The sequence below is a fragment of the Tursiops truncatus genome, chromosome 14 (assembly GCF_011762595.2).
Source record: "Tursiops truncatus isolate mTurTru1 chromosome 14, mTurTru1.mat.Y, whole genome shotgun sequence".
In the NCBI taxonomy this organism is placed as follows: domain Eukaryota; kingdom Metazoa; phylum Chordata; class Mammalia; order Artiodactyla; family Delphinidae; genus Tursiops; species Tursiops truncatus.
The window spans coordinates 49,987,891-50,002,443 of record NC_047047.1 but is presented as its reverse complement, the minus strand read 5'-3'; the positions used below and the strand labels follow the sequence as shown (position 1 = coordinate 50,002,443).

Below are 14,553 nucleotides of genomic sequence, written 5' to 3'. Positions count from 1 at the left end.
CAAAGGGCTGTCTTCTAAGGCAGCCGCTGGTGTAGGCCCATGGAAGTTGGGGAGGAGGTGCACAGAAACGATCAAGGGGAGGTCTAGGAGCTCTGAGAAGCATATCAACAGTGTCTGTTCCAGGAAAATAAAATACTGATAACTCAGCCATCAAGGTGAATTAAATTCCTATTCCTTGTCTCATGCGGTCACAGGCATCTGTTTTTCAGGAAACATTAAGTGACAAAGAAAAAGAAATGTGAAGCCAAGGTCAGCTAGAGGCTCATTTACAAGCAAGAGTTGGCCTGACCTGGCATGTCCGTGTTTCAAATCCTTTTGATCTCTGACCACTCAAGGAATGGACCAGTGGCCCTTCCTTAAATCACACTTACTCATCCATGACTTGTTTCGATCCAACGGAGACTGGAAATTAACCGTTTTGCTTTTACACGTGGTCCTGTGTGTATGCAAAATGAAGAAACCCTTATCCACTGAACATGTTCTTAAATAAGGTTTTGATGATAGCTACCAAAATATATTTATGTTTGCTTGTTTTTTATTTTATTGAAGAATAGTTGTTTTACAATGTTGTGTTAGTGTCTGGTGTACAGCAGAGTGATTCGGTTTTATATATATATGTACATATTCTTTTTCATATTCTTTTCCATTATGGTTTATTACAGGATATTGAATATAGTCCCCTGTGCTATACAGCAGGACCTTGTTTTATCTATTTTATACATAGTAATTTGTATTTGCTAATCTCAATCTCCTAATTTATCCCGGCCCCACCCCCTTTCCCATTTGGTAACCATAAGTTTGTTTTCTATGTCTGTCTGTTTCTTTTTACAAATAAGTTCATTTGTGTCATATTTTAGATTCCACATACAAGTGATATCATATGGTATTTGTCTGTCTCTTTCTGACTTACTTCACTTGGTATGATAATCCCTAGGTCCATCCATGTTGCTGCAAATGGCATTATTTCAATCTTTTTGATGGTTGAGTAGTATTCCATTGTGTATGTATACCACATCTTTATCCATTCATCTGTCAATGGACGTTTAGGTTGTTTCAGTGTCTTGGCTATTGTGAATAGTGCTGCTGTGGACATAGGGGTGCATGTGTCTTTTCGAATTATAGTTTTGTCCGGATATATGCCCAGGAGTGGGATTGCTGGATCATACGGTAGTTTCTATTTTTAGTTTTTTAGGGAACCTCCATACTGTTCTCCATAGTGGCTGCACCAATTTACATTCCCACCAACAGTGTAGGAGGGCTCCCTTTTCTCCACACCCTCTCTAGCGTTTGTTATTTGTGGACTTTTTGGTGATGGCCATTCTGACCAGAGTGAGGTGGTACCTCACTGTAGTTTTGATTTGCATTTCTCTAATGGTTAGCGATGTTGAGCATCTTTTCATTACCAAAATATATTTAAAGATCTTTATCAGGCCGCTAAGACTGTAGTGTTTTAGGTATGATGAAGTAGCTTCTCCGAGAAAACAACAAGAAAGATCTTTACTCTAAGGATGAGCAAACACGATCATGGAAAGTGGGCATGAAATAGCTACAGAACATACTTGTCATCTGCTAATGCCAGGAAAACCGTTTAATGTATTTGTTAGGATGGTGTCATGGAGTAGCCTTTTCCTCTCTAAGATAAGGAGGGTTTTTTTGTGTGTTACATCAGACCTAGAAGTTTTTCTCTTACTGTCAAAACATCACAGGCGCTTAGACCCCTCTCACCACCACAGTGTAGCTCTGAGAATGCTCAGAGTAAAGGAGGAAGGTTCACTGAGGGTCCCAGGGGTCCCAGGGAAGCATGGGGCATGTGAGATGCCATTTCCAGACAGAGCAGACATCCTTTGCTCCGTAAAGCAGTCTCTGAAGGAGTCAGCCTGGCTCCAGTTCTGACATTGCGGGGAGAAGAGCCTGCCAAGCTACCTCAGTTGCCTCAAGGCGACTGACTAGAGTGGTCTGAAGAGACACCAATTTTGGCGGGAACATTTAGGGATCAGCTGCACTGCTTGCGCTGGGCAGTCCACCAGGCGAGCCATGCCCACACTCCCTTCCAGAAGGACTGTAGCAGGACAGTGGCACTCACATGACCTCATGTAAACATTCAGTCGTATCTCTAGAGACCACGAGGCCCCAGGCCTGTGGCTGTGACGTCCAAGGCTAGATTCCGTCTACTTTACTCTTCTAAATCAAGACTCTCTCATTCTGATCCATCTTGGAGTCTTTAATGGAGAAAAGTGTTTTTTTTGTTTTGTTTTGTTTTGCGGTACACGGGCCTCTCACTGTTGTGGCCTCTCCCGTTGCAGAGCACAGGCTCTGGACGCGCAGGCTCAGCGGCCATGGCTCACGGGCCCAGCCGCTCCGCGGCATGTGGGATCTTCCCGGACTGGGGCACGAGCCCGTGTCCCCTGCATCGGCAGGCGGACTCTCAACCCCTGCGCCACCAGGGAAGCCCCCGAGAAAAGTGTCTTCACTCATCTAATCCCAGGCCTCTGTCTCCTTGGAAAAGTAAGGTGCTATCCCCAACCACAAGAGAAAGCCATCGTAAGATCTCAAAACACATGTCTGGGCAGCACTGAAGGAGAATGATAATTATCAGCTCTGGGGAAATAAATGCAGCAGGCTCTTCCCACGGATTCCGGGGTGGTGTTCTGCCCAGACCTCCCTCTTTCCTCTTGCTCTTTGGTGGATGGCATGGGAATGAACAGAGCTGCTCTAGGCTTTGCTGCTGGGACTTTTCCTTCAGCAATGGGAAATGCGCCAGATTTGGAGATGGGAGACATGGAAACTAGCCCCAACTCACCCTTCACTAGCTGTGTACCTGGGGCAGATCCCTTAACCTCTCTGAGCCTGCTTCCTGCCTAAGCCTGCCTTCCCTTCCTCACAGGGGTGAGGTGGAGGACAGGTGAGATGTGTGGGGAAGAGCTTGGGGAGTTCCAGAACTCTCTGTCCTAATATCAACGGTCATAACTGGTACTGACTCAGCACAAGGTTCCCTGTTTCGGGACGTGGCACAAGATCTCTGCAGGACCTGGAAGACACAACAGAGTTGAGTGATCCCTCCTGACCACTGGGGTGCCCTGGAGACAGACATTGCAAGGCCTGACTCCCCCGATGCATCCTTTGAACCTCTCAAACGTGCAGCCTCTCAGAGCAGGGCTGTGGAAGGGGACGGATGGTGGATACAGTGACAGGAATGGATTCCTCCTGTAACTGGTCACTGACACAGAATGCAGAAAGTCAGCTTGCAGAATTAATGAAGACCTCAGGGAAAAGCAAGAGTTGGGATGAAATGCCAGCCTCATGCTGAGTTGAGTGTGATCAGTGAACTGGAGTCTGTGGCTGGTTTGAACTGACCACACTCCCTCCTCAGCTGCCCAGAGCTTCCACCTACCATGACGAGCTCTCAGGAAAGGCTTGCTGTCAGCCGCTTCCTCTTTGATGCAAATGGCAGCCGCTTGGCCCTTCTTCAGGTGTCTGCTCTCCTACTGCAGAGTGGGCAGTCTTGGCCCCGGGTTATGGGCTATCAGCTCCTGACTCGCAGGTTGGAGAGGTTTTTTAGGGGCAGGAGATCTCCCTGGTGTCCCTGAAATTCCTTACTTTCTCCATCTTGGGGTCAGGCTGACCTTGGAGAACCCTGAGATCTGGGCCACGAGATGTCTTGGGGATGATTTTCAACTTTCAAATGAAAGAAGCAGGTCTGGAGAGGGTCTGCAGTCTGATCTAGATGGGACGCTTGGGGCTCCTTTGACAACTCCAAGCATCACCGCCCAGCTGGTTTGCTCCGCTGTCTGTAAAAACAGGCACTTTTATTAGAATGGAGCCTCCTCAAGGTCAAAGGCCTTTGCAGAAGGGATACCGGGAGTCCAGACATACCAGGGATGAGTCCAGGGATAGCAGGAGAGCCCCGAGGGAGCATGATTTCAGGAGCTGGGAAGGAAGTCTCTCCTCCTCACCATGCATTATTAAAAAAAAAGTTGTAATTTGATCCTTGGACTGCAGCTAAAATGCAAAATCCCCTGGGAAGGTTACAGTACTTTAGTTACTGGTAATTTGTCTTCCCCTGTGAATGAGCTCTAGACCTACTCTTGGAAATCTTTATTGGAGCAAAGCAGGTGGGCCCTGGAGGATACTGAAGGCCTGGAGCTAACAGCTATGGAGTGAGTGCCAGAAGCCAGGTACTGTTAGACACTGAGGTGGTTCTCTCTTGTTGGTCTCACAATAATTAGGCAGGATGGGTCTTATCCCCATTGTATAGATGAGGAAATTGAGGCCCAGCAAGCCATTTGTCTAAGGTCAGTCAGCCAGTAGCCGACACAGCTGGCACTGGAAACCAGGTAAGTCTGGCCCCGAAGCTGTGAGGCTCTCTCTGCCCCCCACTCCTTCCCCAGCTCAGAGGGGAAGGGTGGGGACCCAGACACCTTAATGCACAACCCCAGAACTTCAAGGAATTGAAGTCCTATTCCAGGCCACCGTGTGCTCTACGTGGTGGTTAGTGCTCTGAGTCTAAAGGAAGAAATCCTAGAGCAGTGGTTCTCAAATCTGCACTGGGCGTTAGAGAGCTTGTTGAGACACAGACGGCTGGGCCCCATCCCCAGAGTTCCTGACTCAGTAGGTCTGGAGTGAAACCTGAGATGTGCAGCTAAAACAATTTCTGGATGCTGGTGATGATGCTGGTCTGGGAACCACGCTTTGCAAACCACTGACCTAGTGTGTGTCTCAGGGAGTTCCTCTCTGGCTGAGGGCAGGATGTGCACTGGTAAACAAGCACAGAGCTTTATTAGATGGGGGTGAGGAGAGACTGCTGTGATAGAGACGCAACAATAAAGCTATGGCTTAAAGAACATAGACGTTTCTCCCTTAGTGACAATCTGCAGTGGATATTGTAGGGCAGCAACCAGATCCCGCCTTCAAGACTGAGGTACCACCTCCCCAGTGCTTGGGGGCTGGGGTGCGGAGTTGTTGAGGGCTCATAGCTGAGTCCATCTCTGAGAATTGCCCTTGGCAAAAGGAGCTGCCTCACCCAAGTTACGGCCCTTGCGCAGGCAGCCTGCGTCCCAAAAAGACTGGTAGATATGGAGAACGAAGGTCCCACCCTTTTGTCTCCATCTGGGACAACTCTGAAGGGCCATCCTAGACCCAGAGCTCCCCGCTGGATCAGCTGAGGACCCTCGTCCAACTTCACTGCAATTCAACTTCTGCTCTTGCACCTGGCTGGTGCCGTTCCTGAGTGGTGTAGCCTAGTACACCTCTGGGACCGTCTGTTCCAAGTGAGCTGACCTAAGACACAGTCTAAAGAGAGCTTTCCTGGTCGGTGGGTAGCTTGGCCGTGCTCAGAGGCCCAGGTTCTCTTCATCTCATTTCTTTGCCATCCCTTTGGCTTCGCCCTTGGCTGAAGCCAGGCTGCAGGTTCCTCTGTGCTCCGATTTGTGGAAATTGGAAACAGAATGTAGAGGAGGCCCAGTTTGCCAATGACACTGCCACAGATGTGGCACACATCACGCACACAAGTTTCTCAAACTCAGTCACGTGGCTGTGCACTCCCGCAGGGAGGCTGGCAAGCAGCGTGAGCTGGCCAACCACTCCAGGCTATAACTCCTACTCTGGAAGAAGAGGAAAAGAGAGGATGGTGGACGTCCAGGGGTCTCCATGGCAACCTCTGAATATGAATTTGTGCGGCCCCAGCTCCATGTGCCACAAAGGTCTGCAGCTGGAATAGCAAACGTGAGCCATTTACTGGGCACAGAGATCCGTAAAGCATTGCTATTCACAAGGAGGAAAGCCCCCGTGGCTACCTGAGATGCTGCTCACCACGGGTCAGCATAAAAAGCTACGCTGTTGATTTTGCCCACTAGCTACAGTGCAGGTGTAACTCTAGGCATTTCTCTGAAAAAGTTTAGCAGGTGTAAGTGAGATAAAGTGACCTGATAGAGATAACCTTCAATAGGCTCGATAAAAAGACAATCATTCCCAAGCTTCACTTTGTCATTATTAGCCACAGATAACTTGTAAAATACCTTCCTTTTGATCAGGACACAAGTGATTGCCTGCTTTTACCTGTCCCCTCCTCGTCCCAGGGTGGGGGACACGGAGGACGGGCTCGACTGTGCTCAGATGAGGAACTGGTTTATTGCCCCTGGATGGGGCACGCTGTCCTCAGTGGTCCCAAGAAGTCTTGTCAATAGACCTGGAGCCCAGGGTGGCATCATGCTGACCTTGCCATTCCCCCCACCGTCCCTTACCCAGCTTAGAGTCCCTGGTCCATCTTATCAAGCCTTTGTTGCAATTACCCTTAACTACCTTGCCTCCCCCCAACTCTGTTAAACCCCAGTTCCTCCCCGCTGTGCTGGAGAAGCTGAGAGCTGCTGTAGAAGAGCTTGTATCTGGGCTGCGTGGCCTCTTTCTCTTTATGACCCCAGACCTCACGTGTGCACTGGACACCAGCAGGCCATCGTCACACGGCTTCCTAGGGGAGCCCTGTCCTGCCTGCCCTCACACCCATGTTCACTCTCTACCTCATCCTTCATGGAGAAAACAAAGCATTAGGGGGAAACTCCTTCACTGACCTGTCCCCAGTCCCCCCCACTGCCCACCTGCCCCTCCCTCCTGTCGCAACGGAAGACCCGTCCCTGTTCCTATCTGAGGCCAAACCTCAGATAGGAACTTCTTGGTCTGTAAATCCTACTCCCCAAACTCTGGTGTATCTATCTTCAGCCCTGCCTTCTCCCCGAGATGCAGGGTCCATGTCAAGCGTCTCCACTTGGTGTCCAGTGGGCAGACCAGGGTCTGAAGCGGGAGACACAAAGCCAGACCAGTCTGGCCGCTGCTGGGGTCAGTCACAGAGGACAGTGCCCTCCCCGCAAGCCTGTTAGAGAAGACATTGCTGAGTTGGGAAGATCAGTGAGGGGAAGAAGCCTTGAGAGGTCGTTGCCACCAGGAGGGAGATTCCGACCCGACCCTCCGGTGTCAGTCGCCGCAGGGTAGCCTGTAGCCTGGAGAGGTTGGGCAAGGGCCTCGTCCAGCTCTGCTCCCAGCAGGCTGTGTCAGCGCTGCCCTGTGGCCTCTGAGATGAGCCACCTCACTGGGGGGCTTTCAGGGCCGGCCTCTTCCTGGGCGGGTGAGGTGGGAGGCCAGGCTCGAGTCCCTGTACTGCTCCGTCTCAGGGGATGTTGGGGGGATTTGCCAATAGCCTTTGTCCCGGTGCTGCTTCTGGAGAAGGGGACCAGAGTGGTGAGGTGGGAGGCCCCCGCTACCTGCCTGGTGGATCTGGGAGCTCTGGGTTCCCAGCTGTCCACAGACGCACCTCATGAGGGAGCTGCCTGGCGTGGGGTGCGGGGACAGGCTGCTTGTTTACCCTGTGCACTGACCCAGCCCCTCTCCAACTCCCCACTCTTTCCAAGCAGCCTGTTCCTTGGCCAGCATCTGGGAGCCAGTTTATTCAGACCCTGAGGTTTGTTTTGTTAAGGATTTTTCAATGTATTAAGAAATGTGCAAAGAGCTTTGTCATCACTTTCCCCTTTCAAATTTGTGTGAGCGACTGGATCGGGAAGTCCCTGCCTGCCTCTTGCCCTAGCAGGCCCCCAGGGGTAGCTGGGTGTCCCAGGGGCAGGAAGTGGGGTCTGAGACCCCTTCAAGCCATTCCTCTGGCCACATATCCTGCCTGGGCTGTAATGAGCTGAGCCAGCAGGAGGGGACCGGGGTGGGGTGGGGGGGCCGGGACACTTCTCTCTGTTCTGTTTCATCACTCCCTGTTCTACAGGGACTGTTAAGTGTCCAGAAAGCAGAGCCCGGGATTTTGGGGCCCCCTGGCACCCTGGGTGCACTACAGGACACAAGGAGGACTTGAGTCATGACGATCACTGAGAAGGGAAGGCGACGCGTCCGTCTACACCATCTCAGCAGGTCTGTTTTCCACCCCCCGCCTCCGATGTGCCTCTGACACAGGTGCAGGGCACGAGCCAGAGTTCGCTAGGGCCTGTCCTGAGCACCCTTCTCCTGGCTGTGGACGGGATGTTTGACGTTGCTCTGAGCTGGGCTCAGGCACTGAAGAGAGACGCTCATCTCAAGATGGGTTTACAGGTTATCATGGGTTCACTTGTGTCCCCCCAAAATGATACGCTGAAGGCCTAACTCCCAGTACCTCAAAACGTGACCTTATTTGGAAACCTTATTTGCTGACGTGATGAGTTCAGATGAGGTCAGACTGGAGTAGGGTGGACCCCTGACCCAATATGACCTGTGTCCTTATAAGAAGAGGACAGAGCCGCTCGGGCAGAAGACCCTCACGTGACAATGGAGGCAGAGACTGGAGTGATGCACCTGCAAGCCAAGGAATGCCGAGGGCTGCCCACAAACCCCAAGAGCTAGAAGAGGAAGGAAAGCTTCTCCCCGACAGGTTTCCGAGAGAGCAGGACCCAGGCAGTACCTTGGTTTCAGACTTCCGGACTCCACAGCTGTGAGACGGTGCATCTTGGTTGTTCTCTGCCGCCCAGTTTGTTACAGCAGCCCTAGGAAACAAAGACAGCGGTGAAAGCCACCTCAGTCCAGAGCACACATTTAAAGAGCAGTGACATCGTCTGTGCCCTGCCAGTCTATCGTGCCGGTATGACCCATCCATCAGTCATCCTCCCCAAATCTGTCCCACTCATTGCTCCACTCCCAGAGGCCCTAGATGGGGTGCGATCACAATCAGGGTGAGTGGGTCCTGTGTGACAAGCCCCACTGGGATCTCGGGCAGAGGTCAGGGCTGGGGTCAGGGGCTGGGGTCACGTCTGCTGCAAAGCCTCCTGAGGGGCCACTCCTGGGAAATCTACAAGACACGTTTTCTCCCTGAGTCCAGCGTGGTCCCAATGAATGCCTCAGCCAAACAGAAATTATCACACGTCACGAATCTTCAGAATCAACTGGAGGATACTCGATGTCCTGAAGGTTAAATTTGTGAGTGCTGTAGGTGTGGCAAAGAGTGAGGGGTCCCCGTGCCATTCCAGCACGCGTCCAGCCTGCTTGAAGGGTGCCCAGTGGCCCTGGGTGTGCAGCCCTGTCTCCTGGGCCGTGTACCATGTGTGGGGACTCTGCTGCGCTTCTCTCACGCTCACCACCAACTCTGAGAAAACTCAGCTCTCCTAAAATGGCACCTGGCCAATCTGAGAAAAAATTCAAGTCTTCAGTAATAACAATAAGCTGCATTTGTTTGCCTCCTAAACTCTGTTCCAGGTACCATCCCATTCCACCTTCACAACAGGCAGATGTGGCCTTTTATCCCCTTGTTGTAGACGAGGACACAGAGACTCAGAGAGGTTGAGGACTTGACCCAAGGTCACACAGCTGGTGATGGGCCAAACTGGAACTTGAGCCCCACTCTGTTTGACTCCAAAGCCCTGACTTTCTCCACTGGGTCCTGATGGGGACTCACTCCACCCTCCTCACAGAACAGCTGCCTACTTTCCAACAGGAGCCTTTTAGAAAACCATAACCCTTAGGAATTTCAGGCACCATGACACACAGCAGTTGGAAAATGTTGGTGCAGCAAGTCCTTCTGGGGCAGCCTTTATGCCTATGAATTCAGAAAAGTCTCGACGCTTAGTCCTGGGTCTATTTTTAGCTCCTTTCACCCTTGCCAGGCATGGCCTGAAGTTCTATTGGCCGCCCTGAGCAGAGCTGCCAGGAAGATTGAACTCTACTTATTAAAATGTTCGTGGCATTTGAGACGAGGAGCTTTTCCCAGTTAATTCTAATCTGTCAGTATTCATTTTTTCCTTTGAAGCCCAAATAGCAACGTATCACCTCCCTAAACAAGGGCCAGCATTGACTTTGAGCCCTTCTTTGGGTTAGAGTCATGGGAGGTGCGAGAATCAGGAAGCTGGGGCTTGTGCTCATGTGTGTAGGGGAAAGATCATGGGGTTACATAAATTATATGGCATCTATTCCATGGAAAGCAGTGCAGCTATTAAAATGCCAATGTATTTATCAATAGGAAAAGTCATTTGTAATACATTGCAGAGTAAAAAGAAGGAGTTACAAAACTGTGTGTAGCATAACCCATTTTGTATCTAAAAATATATCTACACCCAAAAATTACCAGGAAGGCGTATTCTGAAATAGTTATAATTGTTATTTCTGGGTGCTGAGATTATGGATAATTTTCTTTTCTTTTGTCCACTTATCTGTTTTTTCTTCTAATCTCCCCCCACCCCAGTTCAACATGTATATGTTTAAATGTAAACACAACAAATGTACTGATATATGTGGAACCTTAACAGCAAACCTTGTGCCTGAATTTCAGTGGATAATGGTCCCTCTCAAATCAGGTCACAGTAAACTTAGGTTTGAATGAATTTCTATTCAGGCCCATATTCCATTCATTTTTTAACCTAGTTTTCTATTTTGAAAAACTTAAAGCCCACAGAAAAGTTGCAAGAATGGTACAGTCAGCACCCCAAGTCCTTCACCTGATGGACTGATTGATTGCATTTTCGCCACATTTGCTTTATCTCTGTATGTTGTTACATGCATTTCTAATGCCCCAACATCTGACACTGTTTTTCTGTGAATGAATGAATGGCTGCAGTAGCAGGAAGGTCAGTCCTCAATGAGCAAGGTGGCTTGTGCAGCAGGTGCTACCTGAAGTGCAGCTGGTGGCAGAGGAGAACCAGAGGCAGAGTGGCCCCCCAGGCAGAGAGCAGCATGAACAAAGCCTTGGAGGGCGGCAGCATGGAGCTTCTGCAGAGATGACCGACAGGGAGTGGAATGGCAAGTGGAGGTGAAGCTGAACACATGAGCACTGGTGGGGGAGGACCCAAAAGGTCTCAGCTACCACCCAAAAGTATCAACGTGTAAGGGGAGGGCTTCCCTGGTGGCGCAGGGGTTGAGAGTCCACCTGCCGATGCGGTGGACGCGGGTTCGTGCCCTCGTCCGGGAAGATCCCACGTGTCACGGAGCGGCTGGGCCCGTGAGCCATGGCCGCTAAGCCTGCGCGTCCCAAGCCTGTGCTCTGCAACGGGAGAGGCCGCAGCAGTGAGAGGCCCACGTACCGGAAAAAAAAAAAAAAAAAAAAGTGTAAGGGGAGCCACTGAGGTTTTGTGTATTTTAAAGATTTCTCTGGGAACTTCTCTGGTGGTCCAGTGGTTAAGACTCTGTGCTTCCACTGCAGGTGCACGGGTTCAATCCCTGGTCAGGAAATTAAGATCCCGCATGCTGTGGCAGTGTGGCCAAATATTAAAAAAAAGAAAGAAGAGATCTCTCTGCTGCCGTGATGAACATGGACTTGAGAGGTACAGGCAGAGGGAGAACCAATAGCTCTTGAGGTGACTGCCTGGGTTTGGTGAGGCAGGGAGCAATCCAGGACAACTCCAGGGTCTGGTTTGGAACGTGTGAGTAGAGACCAGTACTGTCTCTCTAGGTGGGGAGCGCAGAAGGGGGAAAAGCCAGTGGTAAGGGATAGGGGAGGAGGGGAACTGCTGACTTCAGTTTGGGTACATTGTGGTTGAGTAGCCTGTGGGATATCCAGCTGGAATTGCCCAGCAGGCAACTGACGCTAGGTCTTGAGCTCAGCACCAAGGACAGGTCTGGAGATGGAAATTTTGGAATCCTAAGAATCAAATGTGTAGGATGACCACCATCATGGTTGGCCTGGGATGGTCCCTGCTCATGTCTATGCTGTAGCGTATTTATTAATAGCTCCCCCTTTTCCTCGCCTGGTCTGGACAGTAATTTATATGGTCTCCCTGAAATGTTGAGACTGGTTGCTTCCTGTCTTCACCTGATACTCACCACTCCCTGGCTTGGCCTGGCTCTGTGGGTGCTCTCTCCTGTATGTGATTAATTACTAGAGGTCTGTGTCCTCTATCCTTGGTTATTTCCCACCGTGTTTCACAGGCTACATTTCGAGTCGACGGTGCCTAAGTAATATCTTAGCTCCATGCTGCCGCCCTCCAAGCCTTTGTTCATGCTGCACTCTGCCTGGGGGTCCATTCTGCCTCTGGGTCTCCTCTGCTACCAGCTGTGTCTTGTGGTTGAGAGATCCACAGGTCCCCATCTACTGAGGAGAGAGAGGGTGGGAGAGGTTCTGTGGGTTACCTTGCTGGAGGCTGGTGGATTGAGATGCCCCTTTGGTCCAAGCTCCTACTAGGTATGGAATTTAGGAAACATTGGAGAGGTGAGGAAACTCTTAAAACATTCCCACCTTGCTCCTTTCCCTCGCCCCCTGCTTGGGCTATGACAGCTGGAGTGCTGATAATACCTGTCCCCCAGATGCCTCCTCAGAAGCCCCGAGGGCAGCCAGCCCTGAATGAGTCCTTCTGGAGCCCACGTGATGGGCTGATGAGAGCCATGCCCTGGACAAGCCCTGTTCCCTCCATGTGGCCTTTGCTTTAGCCAGACAGCCCCCAAATGTATCCTGAATACTTTTGCCTTTGGGACCAGGAATGCCCTTTTCCCAGGCCCTCATGCCCCCCAGCCCATGTCTAACTGTTAAACTCTACCTACCCGGGACTTCCCTGGTTGTCCAGTGGGTAAGACTTCGTGCTCCCAATGCAGGGGGCCTGGGTTTGATCCCTGGTCAGGGAACTAGATCCTGCATGCATGCCGCAACTAAGAGTCTGCATGCCGCAACTAAGAGTCTGCATGCCGCAACTAAGACCCGGTGTGACAAAAATACATAAATATTTTAAAAATCAAATCAAATCTACCTACCCTTTGGGGCTGACTCACATGTGTCCTGATGCCCCAGGAGACCATCTTGGATCCGTCCCTGCTGGATGCAATGCTCACTTCGTCTGGAATGTCCCAGTGGCATCCACTGCCTTCCTCGTTGTTTCATCTGGGCTCTTGTCTTACTCCTTGGAAGTCAGGGTGGAGACACTTTTGCATTTTTGTATTTCTCTACAATGCCAAACATGGGAGTAATTACTTCATGATGTGTATGGAAAGTGTGTGAGTTCAATCGCTAGGAATTTAGTCTCCAGATAAGAGGGCACCGTTGAAGGTCATGAAGCAGGGAATAGAAGGATGAAATCAGAATTTACATTTGTTCATTCATTCAACAAGTATTTCTTGACAACCTCTATGTACTAGACATTGTGGTACATAGTGGATTTAAAGAAATAACCCCTAGCTTCAAGGACCTCATTATTTAGATGTGAAAGGGAACAAGACAGATGTAAATAGTTACCAAACAATGCAATAAGTACCGTAATAGTGACAGGACAGTGCATAGTGGAGTCGGGAAGTGCTTCACCAAAGAAGTAACATTTAAGCTGGGTCTTGAGGCATGCATAGGAGTTTGCCAGACATCAGGGGAAAGGGTACTGCTGATAGAGGGAATAATAAGGGCAAAGTCACTGAGCCCCAGAAATGATTGTATAGGGGACTGAAAGAAATTCAGTGCAAGGGGTGAGGGGGAAACAAGCATGTCAGGGGAGGCAGGGAGATGGAGCAGGGGAGAAGGAAAGGGGCCTGCACTGAGGCAAAGGGCAGGGTTTTAAAGAGAGGTAAGTTGTGCTGACTGTAGCAGTGAGGAGAGTGGAAGACAGGTAGTTGTGAACACGCAGCTGCTCCCCACTGTTCACCTGGGGCTGCCCTGAACTCCTGGTCATGGCTGCTTTACTTTGGATTGTAGGTCCCTACAGGGAGCTGCCTGTCCCATACCCCCGAGTTGCCGGCAGCTGCTACAGATCCCGGTCACCTACTCTCCTGGTGAGAGAGACCTCGGCAGGACTGCTGGGCTGGACCCTCCACCAGCAAGGAGGTACGTGTGCCCCTAGGGAGTGGGCAGATGGCAAGGACTGCCCTCCCAGCTGGGCAGCCTCGCTGGGCTGGCAGTGCCCTTTCTAGTGTGCAGGAGATGGCAGAGGCCGGCAGGCCAGTGTCCGCCCTCCCGGTGTCCACACTTGGCAGCCCCACCTGTCTCCAGCCAACCGTGTCCTTACAGACGAAACTGGCAGAAGGAAAAAGCTGGGCTCCGAACTGGATCCCTGAGTTTTTTTTTAAATCACAACTTTGATGTTTCCTGTTCTGTCGGCTGACGCCAGTAGTCCTTTTTTACTACCTCTTATATGCTTCCTACATACTCTTGGTCATCCCGGGTACAGGACGGTCCCCTCCCCTGACCCCCAGCACGTACCCAGTCCCTGTTCCTCTCTGGTCTGTTTGGAGAGCAGGCTGGCCTTTCTGTCTTGTTGCGAATGTTTACACAAATGGAAAATGTCAGTTTAATCTGTAAAGAAGCTCAGGTGGGAAAGTTCCCAAAGCAAACATCCGAAGGTGCAGTGTGTTTCCCCTGAGGGTGGTCCACGGGGAGAAGCAGTGTCAACTCACAGCCTCACATTTATTCAGCATCCTCTGTGGGCAAGAGCCCCTGCCCTCCTGGAGATTCCAAAATAAATAGACAAATCACAGCCCGTTAAATCCCGAAGTCAATGTCACGGTGCTGTGCGAGCTCTCGGGCAGGCGCGACCGGCCCTGGGCGCAGGCAGAGAAGGTTTCGTGGAGGAAGGGCTCACTGTAAACTAGGCTGGGAACCGGGGTGGGAAATGGAGATGCTTCCAAGAGGAGGAGACA

At 50.9% G+C, this 14,553-nt stretch overlaps 1 long non-coding RNA gene across 1 annotated transcript; it reads right to left on the bottom strand.

Annotated features, from left to right (window-relative positions):
• Positions 1-478: 478 nt before the first annotated feature.
• Positions 479-12,854, bottom strand: LOC141276340 (uncharacterized). Its single transcript, XR_012325705.1, has 3 exons — positions 12,688-12,854; positions 8,423-8,504; positions 479-3,788 (listed from the first exon to the last, which is right to left on the bottom strand). It is a non-coding gene; the product is annotated as an uncharacterized lncRNA (long non-coding RNA).
• Positions 12,855-14,553: the final 1,699 nt, after the last annotated feature.